Raw genomic sequence first — 19,664 nt, 5'->3', positions numbered from 1 at the left:
CTATGTAGGGGCACCAGTCATATGTTCAACACATGTAGAGGCTGCAAAATACATTTCCTCAATGCACTTCCTTTATGTTAACACACTTAAAATTTTAATAATATTTCATTTAGGGAAAAAGTAAGTTGTTCTCTCTCAATGAGGCAGATCATGACTTTTCCATTTGCTAATGTGGGCATGCACACTGTCTTTCATAACTCAGATGCTGCAAACACCCCAATCAGCAAGATGTGATGTGAGTTATTCTTCTAATAAACAGCACACAATATAGTGCTGATCCAGGCATGGTATGTCATCCAGACTCCTAGGGACCAATAGTGCATATTTGTAAAGTTCCTGGCTTGTTTAGAAATATGGTTTATCGAATTTCTTTCCTTTTGTTAAACTAAATTATTTATTTTAGTCCAACTCCTGGGCATTTCATGTTGACACCCTCTATGAAGGAACGGCAAACATTGTGGTTAAGAGTTTGGGCTTTGGAGTCAGAAAGATCTAGACTAGAGGACAGTCTTGCAGTGACTTTCTACAACTTGTATGCTCTCGAAGCCTCAGTTTCCTGCTATGAAAATGAGATCAACAGTCAAAACTGCCTGAAGAGGTGCTTGTCTTTTAGAATACTGGATTCTGTGATGCAGGTTCCTGGCACCTAAGTAGGATTTCTTAAAAGGTAAGCTGTCTGCCGAAACCGGTTTGGCTCAGTGGATAGAGCGTCGGCCTGCGGACTGAAAGGTCCCAGGTTCGATTCCAGTCAAGGGCATGTACCTGGGTTGCGGGCACATCCCCAGTGGGAGATGTGCAGGAGGCAGCTGGTCGATGTTTCTCTCTCATCGATGTTTCTAACTATCTCTCTCCCTTCCTCGCTGTAAAGAATCAATAAAATATATATATATATATATAAAAAAAAAAGGTAAGCTGTCACTATATTCAGCTGATCTCATCTTAAGGAATGGTGTTGAGACGCCACCCACAGAGTTTTCAGGAAGTCGGCAGCTTTTCATATCATTATAACCTCCCAGGAGGATATTCCCATTTCTGTCCTTGGACTTGCATGGCACCATGCCTTGTGGCTGTTCCCCTATATCTTTGGCCTCTCAGTGCCACAGTTTCTCTCTCCCAGACATTAAATGTCGTCCCTGACACTGTCTTCTCTCTTTCCTCTGATCCAAGCTATCCTCCAGCCCTCAGGGCTTGTCCTCTCAAATCCGATCACTTCCCTCCACATGCACACCTGCTGCCATCGCCCAGGCCACTTCTTGCCCAGGTGACAGCAGGAGCCTCCCTACTGGTCTTCCTATACTCAGCCTCCCTCCTCAGCTCCTTCTCCACGCAACAGTGATCACTTAAAAATGCAATTTGAGCTTCAGGTCTGTGCCCAGGTCACCTTTGGTCGTGGTTCCCAGGCTCTGGCGTCCATTGGGTGAGGATGCTGTGGTCCAGAGCCGGCTCCTTGGGGAGAAGGACTTGGGAGGCACAGAGGCGGGGACACCGGGAGCCAAGTGCCCAGGAGCAGCCCGGTTCTGGAGCCTCGGGAACCTTGGGGCAGATGCAACTCCCGTAGGGGTCCACCCACTGTTAATAATCTCTACACTTTTCCAAGAGCAGCAGAAAATGCATGAATCCCAGACACTGTGTGGAGAAGACTTGCCCTCGGCCTGAATTTGTGCATCTGCTGAGCTCGCCCAGTGGCCTGTCAGGCATTAGAGCTCATTCTCTGGGGAGGAGAGGGCACTGGAGGCTGCGCTCAACTTCCTGGCCAGTGATTGACAAGATCGTGCCTACATATTGAAACCCCTAGGAAAACTGAGGTCATGAAAGCTTAGAATCCTGGAAGTGCTCCTAGGAACAGACAGACATAACTATGGAGCTTGTTCAAGAATGTTCTGGGCTCTTTTAGGTGATCTTTCCCCTCCTCCTTTTTGTCATGAGCATCTGGATTGACTTCCTGCTGAAAAGTGGAGTCTCCCCTGGGCTCAGCGATCTAGAGAAAAGATGCCAGAGAGATGCTTTGCCCCTCCCACTGTGTAGGGACATGGCCACCAGTTGGCCGTCTGCAGCTCAGAAGACGGTCCTCACCAGAACTCGGCCGTGCCAGCACCTGATCTCAGCCTTCTGGCCTCCAGAACTCTGAGAAGTAAATGTCTGTTGTTGATAAGCCAGAAAAAAAGCAAAAAAAAAAAAAAAAAAAAAGCAATTCGAATAAATTATCCTCAGCCAAACCTCTGCCTAAATCCCTTCCTTAGCCTTGTTCTAAGAGTGAGGTTGCTAACCCGATGATCCTCCAGAACCTGTGAGGTCCAGTGCTGCCTAACTATCTGGCTTCGTCCTGTATCACCCTCCTTTTCATTCAGACACACTGGCCTCCTGCTCCTAGCAACCAGAGAGCCTTGACCACGTTTCTTTTCTCTTCTTGCATTTACGTTTATATTTATAATCAGGAGAGAAGAATTCAAAGCTTCCTTTTTCTTCCTAAGGGCGGGGAGACGTTCAATGACTTCAGAGTTTCCATAGACTTTTGGAGAGTCTCAGGTAAAATGTCAAAAACAAGCCCACCATATTATTATGATTTGAACTAGGCCCAAGCAACATTTTTATTTCTAGTAGCACTGAAATTATTAAACCAACAGCCATTCCCTGAGCATGTGTGAACTTCAATTTCAAGGCCAAAGGCTAGCTAGAAAAGTGCTGACATTTTGAAATTGTATTTAGCAGAAATGGAATAATCTGTAACTTCAAAAAAATATTTAGTTTGGGACCCAGTCCCAGATGTCATGGCAAGTTTGTCAGGTATCCAGTGTTGGATCAGGAACTAACCAGGAAGCCAGGAGCTTCAAACCTCACTTAGAAGTGAGGATTTCAGGGTCAAGAGCAGAGAGCTGTTCTATAGTCATTTCTGGGTGACATCCCACCCGAGCCCACCTCCTCTCTCCCTGCTGCTGTTCTGTTACCTCCACTTCATTTTCCTTCATGCTGGCAAGTGCCCAGAGATAACTCCACAGCGGCCTGGGAGTCTATGATGAGAATTTGGGGCGGAATTAGCTGTAGAGGGCCCCGAAAACAGCTGTTGGAAGGCATCCATCTCCTCACAAAAGTCTCTATACTTGATAGCCACCCAGAATGGGAATTCCTGGTTTTACTGATGCTCAAAGGCATCTCCTAGAATATATGTGCAACACTGCAGTTGTCACATTCCTGCCACCTCATGAGGGGAAAGTTGGGGAAACATGGCCAGGGGTGGTTGATGTGTCATGGTGGAGCCTGGGTTCTCATTTATTTCTTCTCTATCTCCATCTAAATTTTTAAAAATATATTTTTATTGATTTCAGAGAGGAAGGGAGAGGGAAAGAGATAGAAACATCAATTACGAGAGAAAATTATTGATTGGCTGCTTCCTACACACCCCACACTGGGGATCGAGCTTGCAATGGGGCATATGCCCTGACTGGGAATTGAACCGGACCTCTGGTTCATAGGTCGATGCTCAACACCAGCCAGGCTATCCTCATCTAAATTTTGCTGACAAGAGTGAAAAAGTTGTAGGAATTTGCTGGGGCTGACTGGCAGACTTTGAAGAGCAGATGAATGATTACTTTGACACATGTTTCTGTGAAAGAGAGGCTATGGGGCTGGTTGGTATAAAGAGCCAAAAAAAAAAAAAACCCGATTGCCTGCCATCTTAGGCTTTTATTGTTAACAACTTGTGGCATGGTGCATGAAATTCATGCATGGGGGGTGGGGAGGGAGTTCCTTCAGCCCAGCCTGCACCCTCTCCACTGGGACATCCATCCTGCAATCTAGGACTGCTGGCTCCTAACTGCCCACCTGCCTGCCAGCCTGATCTTGCCCCCAATTGCCCTCCCCTGCTGGCCTGGTTGCCCCCAACTGCCCTCTCCTGCCAGCCTGATCTTGCCCCCAATGGCCTTTCCCTGCAGGCCTGACCTCGCTCACAACTGCCCTCTCTGCCTCAGCCCCCACCACCATGGCTTTGTTTAGAAGAAAGTTGGACGTCCAGAAGATGGCCGGTCGACCTGGTCTAATTAGCATATTACCCTTTTATTAGTATAGATAGATTATATAGGATAGGATTGCTTAAAAGGCAGGGGGGAGCCTTTTTCAGCAGGAGGAGATGCTCTTGGCAGACAAAAATACATAATCCCTATGTCTGGCCTGATAGCCAGCCATATGCACTATATTGCCAAACCAGTCATTAAAAAATTGAACCGCTTTCTTACACCTTACACCGAACAGCTGTTGCCCTTAAAACCCCTCCTCAGCCCCCACCTTAGTTTCTGCCTTCACAGTTCACCCAGATTTGGTTCTGATTGGTCTGTTTCTATGCCAGTCAGCATCTCAGGGCTTATCTCTGGGCCTGATCAGAGGGGCGGGGCTGATCAGCAGCCCCCTCCGCAGTCAGTTGTGGGTTGCCACAGCAACCCAGCACTGACTGCAGGACTAACTTCGGTCAAGCCTTCGGTCATTATGGACCCTGAAATTTTATATATTAAGATAGTTTGAATTAAAATTAACCTTTAGATACCATTAGCAGGGTAAGCATCCTTGAGAAAACACCTGCATTAGTAGTATCTTTCAAACAAGGATGTTTTGAAGTCTTAACATAAAGATTCTAGTAAAACACCCGGGGGCTCAGACTTGTTTGGAAAAGTCAAGGCAGGTTCTGCCGTGTTTCGCAAGGTCCCCCAGAGGCCTTTGATCTTTCAGAGAATTCTTCTTACAGACTTTCCAACCAAGTCCCATGCTTCCCCACAGGAATTGTTACTATTTTCAATTTTGGTCAATTTATTTCAAACTGAAGAATTTGAATTTCAAAGATGAGCTTTTCTACTAATATCCACTGGTCATTTATTGTTATGGAAATTCTATGATAGTTTTTGAAGGATAAAGGTTAAAGCCAGACCCCCTCTGTTATGCTCTTCATAGCAGTTGGTGTTTCTCTGAAGTCATTGCACCTGTAATAATTGGTTTAATATCCTTATTCCCTGCCAGACTGAATATGTCTCGTGTGCATAGAGCCCTGCTCATCCTATATGTTATTCACTGCGTTTTCCCCACATGTTGGTAAGTGATTATCTATAATAATAAAAGGTTAATATGCTAATTAGACCGGACATCTTCTGGAAGTCCTTCCTGACAAAGCTGGGGCCAGAGGGAAGCCAGCCTGGGTCCTGGGTGCCTGCTGGTGGCTGGAGGAAGGAATCCTGGGTCCCAGGTGCTGGAGGGAAGCTGGTGCTGGCAGCTGGGAGAAGGAAGGCCTACTGTTTCATGGATTTTTGTGCATTGGGCCTCTAGTATATATCTATCTCCTATCTAATAAAGAGGGAATATGCTAATTGACCCTCACATGTTGCAAAAACGTGGCGCCCACAGCCAATAAGGTGGGATATGCTAATTAACTGTCCCTCCCTCAAAGATGGTGGCGCCAGTCCCCTCAGCCCCCCAGCTGCCCAGGGCTGGCCTAAGGCACAGGCAAGCCTCAGATGGTGGCTGCCCAGGGCTGCCTGAGGCTCAGATAACCAGGGCTAGCTGAGGCTTGTGCTGCCAGCAGTGGCAGCAGCAGAGGTGTGATGGGGCATTGTCTCCTGCCCCTGAAGGCTCCTGGACTGTGAGACAGGGCAGTCTGAGCTGAGGGATACCCCCTCCAGTGCATGAATTTTCATGCACTGGGCCTCTAGCATGTATATATAAAATTAAGCTAAAACCAGTCATAAAATGAGATATACCACAATGTTCTTACAGGGTCTAAAATGATGAAATTGACTGCTGCATTTCAATAAGGGCACCTTTTTAAAAAATATATATATATTTTATTGATTCTTCACAGAGAGGAAGGGAGAGGGATAGAGAGTTAGAAACATTGGTGATGAGAGAGAAACATCCATCAGCTGCCTCCTGCACACCCCCTACTAGGGATGTGCCACAACCAAGGTACATGCCCTTGACCGGAATCGAACCTGGGACCCCTGAGTCTGCAGGCTGACGCTCTATCCACGGAGCCAAACCGGTCAGGGCTCAGTAAGGGCACATTTGAACCTCCTTATCTGATGTAATAATAATCTACACTAATAAAAGAGAAACATGGTAATTAGCATACGACCGCTACCCTTTTCATTGGCTAATCAGTGAGTATATGCAAATTAACTGTCAGCCAAGATGGTGACCGGCAGCCAGGCAGCTGGAAGCGAACATGAGGCTTGCTTGCTGCGGACTCCAACGTTCCCTGCCTCACTTGCCGGCCTCTGAGCTACAACTCTAAGCAACTATGTACTATGTTGCAAATAAGAAGATAAACAAAACCCCAGAAACCGACTTTCATTCAGCCGGGCTTTAGCAACATTGTATCGATGTTTTCAGCAGCGAGGCCTCAGAGCTAAAGCTGGACCAAAATAAAAAGAAAAAAAAAGAAAACAAGGAGCGTTTGGAAGCTTCAGTCACTCACCAGCCGGAAAACAGCCCTCAGCCCCTCACCCAGACTGGCCAGGCACCCCAGTGGGGACCCCCACCCTGATCCAGGACACCCTTCAGGGCAAACCAGCCAGCACCCACCCATGCACCAGGCCTCTATCCTATATAGTAAAAGGGTAATATGCCTCCCAGCACCGGGATCAGCGGAGCAGTGAGGCTCCCGGCACCGGGATCAGCGTGACAGGGGGCAGCGCCCAAACCCCCTGATTGCCCTGCAGCTCTGTGTGTTACAGGGGGCGGGGCCACAACCTCCCTATCTGCCCTGCTCTGTGCCTGATAGGGGGGAGCTCCCCAATCCCCTGATTGCCCTGCAGCTCTGTGTTTGACAGGGTGCAGCGCACCAACCCCCTGATCAGCCTTGCTCTGTGTGTTACAGGGTGCGGCGCCCCAACCTCCCCCCGCCCCCACGGGCCCTGCTTTGTGTGTGACATGGTAGAGCCATAACCTCTCCATCGGCCCTGCCCCGAGTGTGACAGTGGCGGTGCCCCAACCCCCTGATCGGCTCTGCTCTGTGGGTGATAGAGGGTGGCGCCCCAACCCCCCTCCACGGGCCTTGCTCTGTGTGTGATAAGGTAGAGCCATAACCTCTCCATCAGCCCTGCCCTGAGTGTGACAGGGTGCAGTGCCCCAACCCCCTTATCCGCCCTGCTCTGTGTGTGACAGTGGGGAGGTCCTCAACCCCCTGATCGGCCCTGCTCTGTGCGTGACAGGGGGCAGTGCCCCAACCCCCCAATCGGCCCTACCCTAAGCATGACTGAGGGTGGCATCGCAACCTCCCGATCCACCCTGCTCTGTGCATGACAGGGGGCGGTGCCCCAACTCCCCAATCAGCCCTGCTCTGAGCCTGATCAGGGGCTGCACCTAGAGATTGGGCCTGCCCTCTGCCACTCGGAAGCAGGCTTAAGCCAGCAGGTCGTTATCTCCCGAGGGGTCCCAGACTGTGAGAGGGCACAGGCTGGGCTGGGAGACCTCCCTTTCCCCACTGAGTGCACAACTTTTTGTGCACCGGGCCTCTAGTAATTTATATAAAAGAAGAAAAACAGCTAATATAGATAATGCTCACAGTGTGCAAGGGTAATGTTCTAGCATTTTACCTACATTCAATCCTATCACCCTCATAAACAGCCGAAGGAGGTAGGTACTGCTTTCCCTAGCTTACAGCTGAGGAACTGAGGCTCAGAGAAGTTGGAGACTTGTCAACTGGGAAGGGGCTGAGCTGGGGTTCATACCCATCTCTGTTCCCTTTGCTCTTGTTTTAGAGAACTGAAAGTCAATGAAAAATAAAGAAATAAATAAAAGAAGTCTGCTCTGAGGCCTGCTCTGCCCAAGGCCTGAAGGAGTTACCAGGATTTAAGTAACATTTCAAAAGCCAAATAAAAACACAAGGCAATAAGGTCTCTGTGGAGACAGGGCATGACTAATTAGCATGTGAATTGTATTCCTCTTAAATGCCATGGTATAGAGGAAGGAGGGAGGGATGGCCAAGGCCTGAAGCAGACCAAGAAGGTTCCACGGAAAGCAACTGACCCTGAACTTCGCCAAGAAGAATAGGCACAAAGTGGATGGGTGAAGGGGATCTGAAAGACACACGGGATAATGAGGGCAAATATCCCACATCAAAAGCTGTTTTTTAAAAAATATGGATTCAAAATAACGAACAAAGCACTGTCCTGAAGCCCAGGTTGTTCTTCAGCTCTGGGAAGAATGCGGGATTTTGGGTCAAGTCAGTAGCTCTTTTCCTCCCACACTTGTTGCTCCAGGTGTAAAATGAAAACATTCCCTGCCATATCCCTCCCCCATAGAGATGTTGAAAGAGTTACAGGGTCAGTAAAGCGTTGGGAGTCTCTTTAAAGTAGTTATGCAAAGTCACATTATAATTATCACTACTGTTTTTGTTGTTGGTTTGTATTATCATTATTGTCAAACTGCTGTTGGGGAAGCATACCTTTCCGTGCAGTCACAGCCTGCTCAAACAATTCACTCTGCTGTGACCCACCTCACTGGAAAAGGCCGGGCAGGACCTGGCCAGGCAGATACCTCCTCCAGTGATTCCCGCTGCTCCAGAAGGTTTTCTGTGCCTGGAACCTGCTTCCCAACTCCCTCTCAGATAATTGCCCCTTCCCCACCTACCCCCCTCCCCAAACAGACAATGTTTAAAAAAAAGGAATTGATGTTTAAATATCAGAAACTTTCAGATAAAAGGAACTGACAACAATGGACCCACATTTTAGCCCCTGTCACAGCAAGAATCAAACATTCTATTGAATGAATACCCGGTGCCTTGACCAGCCCCCACGTGAACTTTGCCATCATGGGTGCGCACCTGCCAGTCCTGTGGGCATCGTTTGGCTACATCTGTCTAGTTTCCATCCAAAGCGCTGACAGGTCTAGGGCGAGCTGTTTGCAGGGCCATACAAGATGAGGAGGGTGCCAGGGCTGGGTCAAGCTGAACATTAGTGGCATTACTGACTGCCAGTCCATGGAGACTGAGTCAAAGAGAAAAAGAAGGGTCTGAATTCAGAGCCCGAAACCAAAGACCAGAGCCAGCAAGTCAGGTACTAGGCACCTCTGATTGGAGAATGGGAGCCAACAGCAGCAGCTCTGGAGCAGATTCCAGGAGCCCAAGTGTCTGCCAAAGCATGCTCTTTAATGACACTGTTTATGTTGAGTAGGTAGCTTATGCTTGTATATTATAAACTGGGAAATTACATACCTACATGTCCTTGCGCACATGCACAGGTACACCCATACTCAAGCCCACGTCCACTGCTTCTGATTTTATTGTTATAGTGGGTGTGGGTCGACAGATATCATCTGAAAGCTCCCTGGCACTTCCAACATGCAGTGTGCAGCCAGAGTTAAAAATGGCCACTCTAGCCAGAACCGGTTTGGCTAAGTGGATAGAGCGTCGGTCTGCGGATTGAGAGGTCCCAGGTTTGATTCCGGTCAAGGGCATGTACCTGGGTTGCCGCACATCCCCAGTGGGAGGTGTGCAGGAGGCAGCTGATCGATGTTTCTCTCTCATCGATGTTTCTGGCTCTCTATCTCTCTCCCTTCCTCTCTGTAAAAAAATCAATAAAATATATTTTTTAAAAAAATGGCCACTCTGAGTTGATCTTCCTTGGAACACCCTTTTCCTATTCAGTGATCTCAGTCTGACCCCATCAACTGAACATTCTCTAAACAACTTAGTTCCTTTTCACAGAAACTCCTTCTTTTGAGGTTCATGCCTTCCTCTTTCATTTCCTGAGATGGTTGTCTGGATGGACGAAGGCAGCCTACTGTGTCTCGAGTCTGGGTGGTTTCTCTTTGGCTCTTCTCGATGACATCATTTGTTCTCCTGGTCACTTGCAGTTCAAACTCATTTCTGATGGAACATGATTTGGCCACCTTCAATGTGGTCAGAGTCTGACAGCCTTCCTGCTAACCTAGCCCCCGTCTGCCTTATGTGAGTGCCATGATCCCCTCAGGGCCTATGCCATGTCCTCCGGTAGTCCTCCTCCTCCAGGCCAAGCCATCAGCCCAGGCAATTATCCCAGAGGACTCTGCAATGCTGCACATTGTCTCATGACAGGGACCCACTGCAGCCTTGCTAGCCGTGGAGTGCCCCTCAGAGCCTGTGCCAACCTGGGCTCTGACCACACCATGAGAAATGACTATACAGTGGGGCCTTGACTTACGAGTGTCCCGACTAATGAGTTTTTCAAGATATGAGCCGTCTCTCGGCCGATTTTTTGCTTTGAGTTGCGAGCTAAAATTCGGGTTACGAGCCAGCTTCAGATATCCCACCGCTAGTTGGTGCAGCGAACGTCACAGTGAACGCCACAACATCAGCCCAGCATCACGTGTCTCACTCGTTCACTGTTGATTTGACATACGATTAATTTGAGTTACGAGCTCCGTCAAGGAACGAATTAAGCTCGTAAGTCAAGGCTCCACTGTAGCTCACCAAAGTGTACTGGAGCACACAAGGTTGGATTGTCATTTTACTTTAATGGGGTCTGAGTTGGGTGGGTACAGAAGCAGCTGTCAAGAGGATATACTCCCAGAGCTCTAATAAAATTGAAACAAATGCACCCTGCCCTCAGTTTTTCCCCGGATCTGCACAGTCCCTCTCTGGTTTCCCAACTTCTACCTCACCTGCCTTTCTCTCCATTTCTCTTCCTGGAATTTTTGTGGCTACCAGGGACACATTAACCTATTCCTCCCCTCTAGTTTGTCTAGGATTCTCATGTCACAACTTCTTTCCTGACTCCAGCCTCACTGAGGCTCCACCAATGGGAATCGCTGATGAGGAGACGTAACTCAGGAAGACTTCACATGACTGTCCTTGTTACAAGTGAATTTTTACTAATTGCTTTTTTCAAATATCCTGGGTTATTCTTATTCATTTAATCCTCCAGATGAAGGACCAGAGGATTTACAATCATGGGGAACAGTTTCTTATATCTGCTACCCTTTGTGGGCAAGAGGTCTCTTAGAGTGACACAACTCTGTAAGACAAACTCCCCTGAAGTGGCATTGAAGACACTTACAAGAGTTCCTTGAAGGTCATAGCTACTATCACAGAATTTCATATGTTGGTTAGAAGAAAATGATGCAATATTCTGACTCTCCTTCTGGGTGGAAGAAATCTTCAAATGGTGGAAATTAGGTGTGGCCATGAGATTTGCTTTAGCTGATAAGATGTGATGGCCAATTGTAACACCCCAGGGTCTTGGTATTCTCTGCCAGTATGCTGGGCTCTATTCCAGGTAGTGGCCGCCCCATAAATTAAGGTCCTGGGTTGAGAACATGGTGCAGCAGAACCTCACACAACCCTCTGTAGTTGATAATGTCTCAATTTGTGAGAAACAAACTTTTGTTGTCTAAGCCTCTGAGGGTTGAGGGAGTTTGTTATCACATCATAACAGCCCATCTTGAGTAAAGTGAAGAAGCAGGGAGTGTTTGTGCATATGCAATCAGAAACACAGACCACACCTCCACCCAACTCACACACTGTTTTTCTCTGCTCTCTCCTTCTCTCTTTTAATTATCTTGTTTATGCTGAATGATAAATTCATCCTTTTAGAAAACAGATTGGAAGTCCAGATTCACTCTTCTCTATTGAAGGAGCCCAGATTGGTGGTCTGTGCTAAGATTGATGGGGATGTGTTGTTTGCCAACATGTTACCTAAGAAACATGGAGTGAGGGCCGCTCTGGGAACAGACACACTTTTCCTTGAGTGGCACCTCTTGATGCCCTGCCTTCCCTTCCTGCTCCTCACCCTGCCCGCCCTCTTCTCAGACCCCCAGTGACCAATGTAAAGGGCCGCCCGAGGGGCTCTAATGGCTCTGTCCTTGGGAATATGGACTTTAGAGCAACCAGGCTTCTGTCACTTCTCACTTGGGTTTTCCAACCGAGAGGCTTGGAGGTATTTTTAAGATGCTGCTTTCCCATCACCAAGCTTATGTTTTCTTTAACCAATGCAGCAAAGCAAAGCTACTCATCTTTCCAGTTAACAAGTCCCAAGCTGAGGTGTCATAGCATCTAAATGCCTTTAATTATTTTAAATTAATATCCCCCTTCCTTCCAGATCCCACCCACCTGCCTCTAAATCTAGAAGGAGGAAGTCTGCTACTGTGGCCACACATTTCTTATTTTTAATGAATTGACTCTTCTGCCACTTTAAATTTTTATTTGCTTAATAATATTATTTTGTAAATAAAATATTATTTGCAAACTTAAAAGAGGACTCAAGGACGAAAAAAAAGATGTGTTTATATTTCCTTTTTTTTCTTTCTCTTTTTTCCCTCTCAATCCCTCCCCCGACCCCAAGAGCTGTCAGCCTGCTCTCTATCTATGAGTCTGTCTCTATTTAGCCTGTTAGTTCATTTTGGTCATTAGATTCCACATATGAGTGAAGTCATATGGAGCTTGTCTTTCTCTGACTGGCTTGTTTAGCTTAGCACAGTGTTCTCCAGGTCCATTCATGCTGCGGCAAAGGGTAAAATTTAATTCTTTTTAGTGGCTGAGTAGTATTCTATTGTGTAAATGTACCATAGTTGTTTTATCCACTCATCTACTGAGGGACACTTGGGCTGCCTTCAAATCTTGGCTATTGTAAACAATGCTACAATGCACATAGCGGTGCATATATTCTTTGGAATTAGTGTTTCAATTTTCTTCAGATAAATTCCCAAAAGTGGGATCACTGGGTCGTAAGGCAGTTCCATTTAAAATTGTTTGAGGTAACTCCATACTGCTTTCCACAGTGGCTGCACCAATCTGCATTTCCACCAACAATGCATTTGGGTACCCTTTTTCCCACATCCTCACCAATACTGTTGTTTGTTGATTTATTGATGATAGCTAGTCATTCTGACAGGTGTGAGGTGATATCTCACTGTGGTTTTAATTTGCATTTCTCTGATAATTAGTTGAGCATCTTTTCATACATCTATTGGTCATCTCTATGTCCTCTTTGGAGAAGTTTCTATTCAGGTCTTTTGTCCATTTTTTAAATTGGATTGTTTGTCTTCCTGGTGTTGAACTGTGTAAGTGCTTAATAAATTTAGGACATTAAGCCCTTATCAGATGTATCAGCGAATATGTTATTCCATTAAATTAGTTGTATTTTCATTTTGTTGTTGGAATTCTTTACTGTGCAAAAAAATCAATTTGTTTATTTTTCTTTTGTTTCTCTTGCCCAAAGAGAAGTATCAGAAAAAATATTGCTCTGAAAAATTAAAGTTCTGGTTGGAGCTTTTTCCTCTAACTCTGAGTAAGTCCTGGAGGGGAGACAGGGTAAATTGTGAAGGTATTTTCTAATTATAACACAGACATATATATTTATTCTGGTTTGTTTATTTTTTCACAGGGTAAATAAATCTAAAAAAAGATAAAAATCATCTCTCTTAAAATTCTACATATACCTACTTAGTTGAACAAATGGAGAAGGAGTGCTGTGGAGAAATTGGAATTCTCATACATTGCTGATATCTTCAATTTTCCTTCAATCTTTCTTGAAAAAATGACATTCTGGGTATATAATTCTAGTTGGACCTCCCCTCTCCACCTGCCAACACTTTGGAGATATTACTGATAAGAAGCCTGCTGAAAGTTTAATTATTGTTCCTTAGTTGATTAACAATTTTTTTCTCTCTGGCTTCTACTGCTATTTTTTCTTTATTAATTATTATGATGATTAACCAGTCTTTGATGTTTTACAGTTTTACTGTAAAATATCTAGGTATTTATTATTTTTAATTTTACTGCTTGGAATTCCTTGTGCTTTTTCTCAGTGTGAATTCTTTTTTTTTTTCATCTTCTCTAGAAAATTTCTCTCAGTATGTTTTCCGTATAACCTTTTCTCCATTTCCTCTATTTTTGTCATCTGTGCTCTAACATGATGTTTGTTTGAACTTCTATTTTTGCCTCCAAACCTCTTAATGTTCGCCATCTCTTCGCTTCTGTGTGCTATCGTTTGAATAATTTCTTCACACCTGCTTTCTAGTTCAAGAATTCTCCTTAATTTTTAAAGCATCTTGTCCAATTAATGTATGCACCTTGTCTTATAATTCCAAATTTAAACTCCATAAGCATTTAAACTTTTTAGTGTTGTATTTTATTTCTGTTGTTTCACACCTGAATTTTCTTTTCACTTATGTGTTTGGTTGATCTTTTTTTTGTGGAAAATGTGGAAGTCTAAATTGAGGATTCTTACTTCCCGAGAGGGTCTGTGCTGTATTCATCTGGGCACTACTTCTCTGGGATGACTTTCATCCCCTTGTGGGTTCTAGGCTTCATCAAAGTGCTTCAGAGCCAAAGGCTAATTTTCATGTGAGGCTGTTCTGATTTTCTGTTAGTGGTATCTTTACAACCTGTCAGCCCCGCAATGCCAATTTTTTAAAATACAGAATTTGTAGTATGAGAGTAACTTAGAGTTCATGTCCTCTGTATTTCTGGTGATAGAAATCTGTACTTTATTTTAGTTTACATTATGCCAACTGTATTTAATCAAGTAAAAGGCCAGACACTAAATAATAGGAAATATTAGATTCTTTAATTCATTTTCACAAACTGAAATCATTTCAATAGCATGAAGAAACAATTGTATCCAGAGACTAACATTAAACTATTTTCTCTATGAAAATTCCTTTAATGTAGTCACAGAACTGAAGCTGGAGTCATTTTCTAAAGCAGGAGCTAAAGTGTTTGCTTTGGAGTTATAACACCCCATTCTATTTATTTGTGTTAAAAGGTACATTTTTAAATGGGGTAGAATCTTCACTCTAAATAAAATATCAAATAACCCCCATCAATGACTTGATTTAATGAAGTGATTAGTGAGGGACCAGTAAGATGTTGCAACCTCTCTAAGGAAATAACTGGAGAATCTGAAAAATCTACTCGTCTATTTCCTGCTATTCCTTCTTCTGTTACTATGATTCAGTATCATTCTTAAACACAAATGGTCCTGCTCAGTCTGATGTGACTCTTTGCTAACATTGATGATTTTATAGGAATTGCTCAGTGTGTAGTGAGAGTAAGGAAGAGAGAACAGGTCCTGGATCGTGGTGGTGCAGTCCCTCAAACACAGTACACATGCAGACCATTATCTAAATGGGCCACAGTGGTTCCTGAAATGATGATCATTCCACTCCCTGCAAACTGGACTCCAAAAGAAAACATTTGTCAAGGAAGAATGGGAATTCTAGCTCCTTAATAGAGAGGAGTGTTGAGCTTGTTCCTAAGTACATCTTCTGGAAGTAGGTGAGTGTTCTGGGGAAGTGGCTGCGGGAATCTAAGATGCAGCAAGTTGGATGCCCAGAACACTTCTCTCTTAATGACATCTTTAATAAGGAGGAGTGCTAATGGCTGCATTATTTATTCATAATTCTATCTAGATATTTGTGACATGTCACCATCTGTCTTCATTGTCCATCCTTCTCAATTCAAGCTGGCTTTCCCCATGAGAATAAAGTGCTCAGATACATTTGATGTTCACATGTGAGTTAAGCACTTTCATCCTAAACAAGATGTCAGTGTGCTCTTCAACAATCACAGTCAATGGCAAGGAATTCCCGGCTTCATTTAAAAACCTCTTTACTGTTTTTCTCACTCTTTAAAAAATATTTTAAAGGAAGCAAATCTTAGAATGAGAACTGCCTATTCACATGATTACTTATATTTCCCTTATTTATATCTCATCTAACATCATAACTGAGCTTATTTTCCTTTTCTGGTGCCTTTCCCCCCTCCTACTTCTTTATTGCTCTCCTTCCCATTGCCAGTGTTCCATTTTCTCAACAGTACCCTTCAATGAAAGGACACTTTTGTAATTTTCTCTAAATAACTTCTCTTTCCATAGCCCCCATGAGACTTTCTTCATGTTCTCTACAATTGACCTTTTTCTATTCCAGCAGCTCTATACACCCTTAAAAGAACTCTTCGGAACATCTCTTTTTTAAGGTCATTATCTGCTAATTGATGCCAATCTTCTCCACTATGTCAGGGGTACATTTTATGGTCATATTTATAAGCTCCTGATCACCTGGGCAATAAGAAACTACAGCCTCCCATTATCCTTTAAGCTGCATATTTCCTCTTACAAAGGAAGAAATGTTAAATGGATGCATTCTATGCTTTTCTTATTTACTATATTTATCACTTGGCTGTTTATTGAAAAACATTTGAGTGTGTGTGTCAGGCACTGTTCTAGGCACTTGGGATAAATAATGGAGATGATACCACCATTGGCTGCTGGGAGATCCTGGTCTAGTGGGTGCTATAAATATATATGCAAGTGTAATATCGTGAGAATTACTAATAGAGTCAGTAGAAAGTTCTCTGACACTTAAACTGCTTCCTATTGGGAGACTAGAGGTGAGAGAGAAGCACAGGAGGGGTGAGAGAGTCATATATTTATCCCCCAAGATATTTGAGCAGTGTTTTGAAAATAGAATATAGGTTCTCCAGGAAGGGCACACAGGTAGGGGGAAAATGCAAGGAAGAAAAAAGCAGCACGTGGGTAGGTAAGGAGACAGGGAGAACCATGATATTTGGAGAGAAGGCCATAGCTGGCTGTAGTAGGGACTGTGCCTTGGGGCCTGAGGAGTGAGGCAAGGGTGAAACTCCTCATATGTGATGCTACTCTTTTCCATTTATTCTGCAGGTAATAAATGCTATGATATTGAAGACATTAAAACCTCAATTGACTTGAGGACTGAAAACAGCTTGAAGATTTATTACAGGAAAGAAATTCTCAGTACAGGGAAACCATTTAGGTAGTTTAGGTAAGAGATTAGAGGTCAGTGAGTATGGCAATGAGAGTGCAAAACTTTTTAAATTGAATTTATTGGATGGACATTGGTTAATAGGGTCATATAGGTTTCAAGTGTACATTTCTATTGTGTACACACCATCCAGAGTCAAATCATCTTCTGTCATCATATATTTGGTCCCTTGAATTCTACAAAGCCAGTCTCTGCACAATTGAAGAAAGCAAAGTGGAGTCTGGAGACAGATTAGGTGTATTGAGGGAAGGGCAGAGAACAGTTAAGGGTCATTGAGAAAGTTATGACTTGGGACATCTATGTAAACTATGTAAATTTCAGTGCTGCAAATCAAGATGTGAATTCAGAAGAAGAAAAATATGGGTGGTGGCAATGTAAGAACTTAGTTCATTTTTGAACATCACAGAAATGAGTTTATGGATGGTTATCAGAGTAGACTGGGAACGCAAGAGAGAAGACAGTACAGAAAAGGAAATGGGAAGAGAGAATTAGTTTTGACCTGAGATGCTAAGGTCTGTGCTAGGTGCTTCACTCTATAAAGGGGGCTCAATAAAAAGGGATTTCAATCCGGCCACTGTGGCTCAGTGGTTGATTCCCGGTCAGGGCTTATGCCTGGGTTCGATTCCCGGTCAGGGCTTATGCCTGGGTTGTAGGCTCAATCCCCAGTAGAAGGTAGCAGATCGATGATTCTCATCATTGGTGTTTCTATCTCCCTCTCCCTTCATTTCTCTAAAATCAATAAAAATATATTTTTTTAAAAAAGGATTTCAACAATTTAAAAAGCTATTACCATTCAGGGTTCTGGTGGTTTCCTTTACTGAAGATTCATTCCTCTTGACTTACAAAATTCACACTGGGCCCTCTGATTATATAGAAGCAATGCAAAATTCACTCCAAGATTCTTGGCAAAAAATTTAAAGTCATTATGAATATAAATGTAAATGTTGTAACCAGAGATGTTAAGTGGTCTGTTTAATCATGTAAATTGGATAACTCCAGTGCTGAACTATGGCCTTGAAAGGTTAGAGACAAGTTTTCCATGATACCAATTTAGACTGAACCATTGGTATTTTCCACATGGTATTTTTCTAAGACTGACAAATCAAGACTTTGGCAAATTCACAATTGACAATTATGGGCTGTGGAAGACAAGTGAGCACACAGTTGTGGGTGGAACTGGGGTGAAGTTGCTCCTGAAAGAACCTGGAAAACAAGGGAGACTCAATCTTGTCTCTCAGTAGCATCTGGTAGAAGCAGATACAGAAATAAAATCCATAGGAACCTGGTGATTTCAGTGAAAGAGACAGAGATTTGATCAGGGCACATGGGAGTCTTACAGGCAATAACCAACCGGTAACAGTTGGAGGGAAGCAGGGTTAGGGTGGAGACCAGGGAAATGCATAAAGGAGTGATGTCTGCTCTGAGTCTCTGATGGTGAGTAGTGGTTAGCTAGATGAAAGAGTTTGTGGAAGGCAGTGAAGGAAGAGAAAATGGTGGAATGGGGGAGGGAGGTTCAGGGGTAAGACAGTCACATGAGTGTGTCAAGGGCTTCATACTTCAGTGTATTGAAGTCTAAAGTGTTAAAAGGAGAGGGGTGAGAAACAAGCTAGAGCAGGAGCCATACAGAGTCTGGAGTGGTGTGTGGGGGGTGTTAAGAAAATTGGGCTATAGCTGCAGATGGTGATAGAAAGACACTGTATGAATTTAATTAGGGACCAACATGCATTCGCAAAAGTAGTGTGGAGGACAGATTGAAGAAGAGCCTGGAAAGGGAAAATTTAGCTCTCACAGTAGGGCAGGTGAAAAATGTTGAATGTCTAACTCAAAATAGGAGTAAGATAGCTGGAGAAGAGGGGAGAGCCAAAATATATATATATATATATATATATATATATATATATATATATATATCAGGGCAGTAGAACTGATGTTCAGTTGAGACCTTAGTGCTATGGACCAAGGAGCATGAAAAAAAGGGGGGGATATGAGAGGTAAGGAAATGGTGAATATAGGTTCAGATACACTAAATTTGAGGTCTCTATGGATATCAAGAGAGATGTCTAGGCTGAAAACAGAGATTCAGGTGATGGTGATGATGGAAATGATGGTGGTAAACCTTTTCTGAGCACCTCTTCTATGGGGAATTATACTAACTGTTTCATGTTCATTCGGTTATTAATTCTTGCCCTGCTTTATTCTTCAATCACTATATCATACCAAGTGATTCATTTTTTCGATGTTTATCTCACACTGTAATAGAACTGCCACAGGATGAAGAATTTTTATGTTTTGTTTATCTATAGCCAGTGCATAGGTACTCAAAAAATCTTGGTAAATGAATGAATCTTCACGATAACTGTAACAGGTAGGGGTAATCCCCCCCCCAATTTTATCGGTGTAAAAACAGGCTTGTGAGGTTATGTATATTGTCCCAGATCACATGTCTAGTTGGTAGAAGTTCCAGGATTCTAATCTTAGTTCCCGTGATTCCCGAAAACTAGGCTCTTTACAACTCTCCATACCAATATGAGCATAAAAGACTATTGAAACTACAGAAAGGAATTGGTCCCACTTCCCAGGAATAAGGTGTAGAGTGTAAAAAGAGAGAGGATATCCTTGGTAACCCCAATCATTGTGGAAAGAAGAAGAATCTCCCAAGGAGACCAACAGAAATACCAGATAAGTAAGGGGACACCCTGAAAGGAACTGTGTCCTAGAAAACAAAGGAGAACCTGACCCAGCGGTGGGCAAACTGTGGCCCGCGGGCCAGATCCGGCCCGTTTGAAATGAATAAAACTAAAAAAAAAAAAAAAAAGACCGTACCCTTTTATGTAATGATGTTTACTTTGAATTTATATTAGTTCACACAAACACTCCATCCATGCTTTTGTTCCGGCCCTCCGGTCCAG

This window comes from Myotis yumanensis, unplaced genomic scaffold, assembly GCF_028538775.1.
Source record: "Myotis yumanensis isolate MYYU_CA2020_CCGP unplaced genomic scaffold, mMyoYum1.0.hap1 SCAF_9, whole genome shotgun sequence".
Lineage (NCBI taxonomy): Eukaryota > Metazoa > Chordata > Mammalia > Chiroptera > Vespertilionidae > Myotis > Myotis yumanensis.
This window is presented reverse-complemented; position numbering follows the sequence as displayed.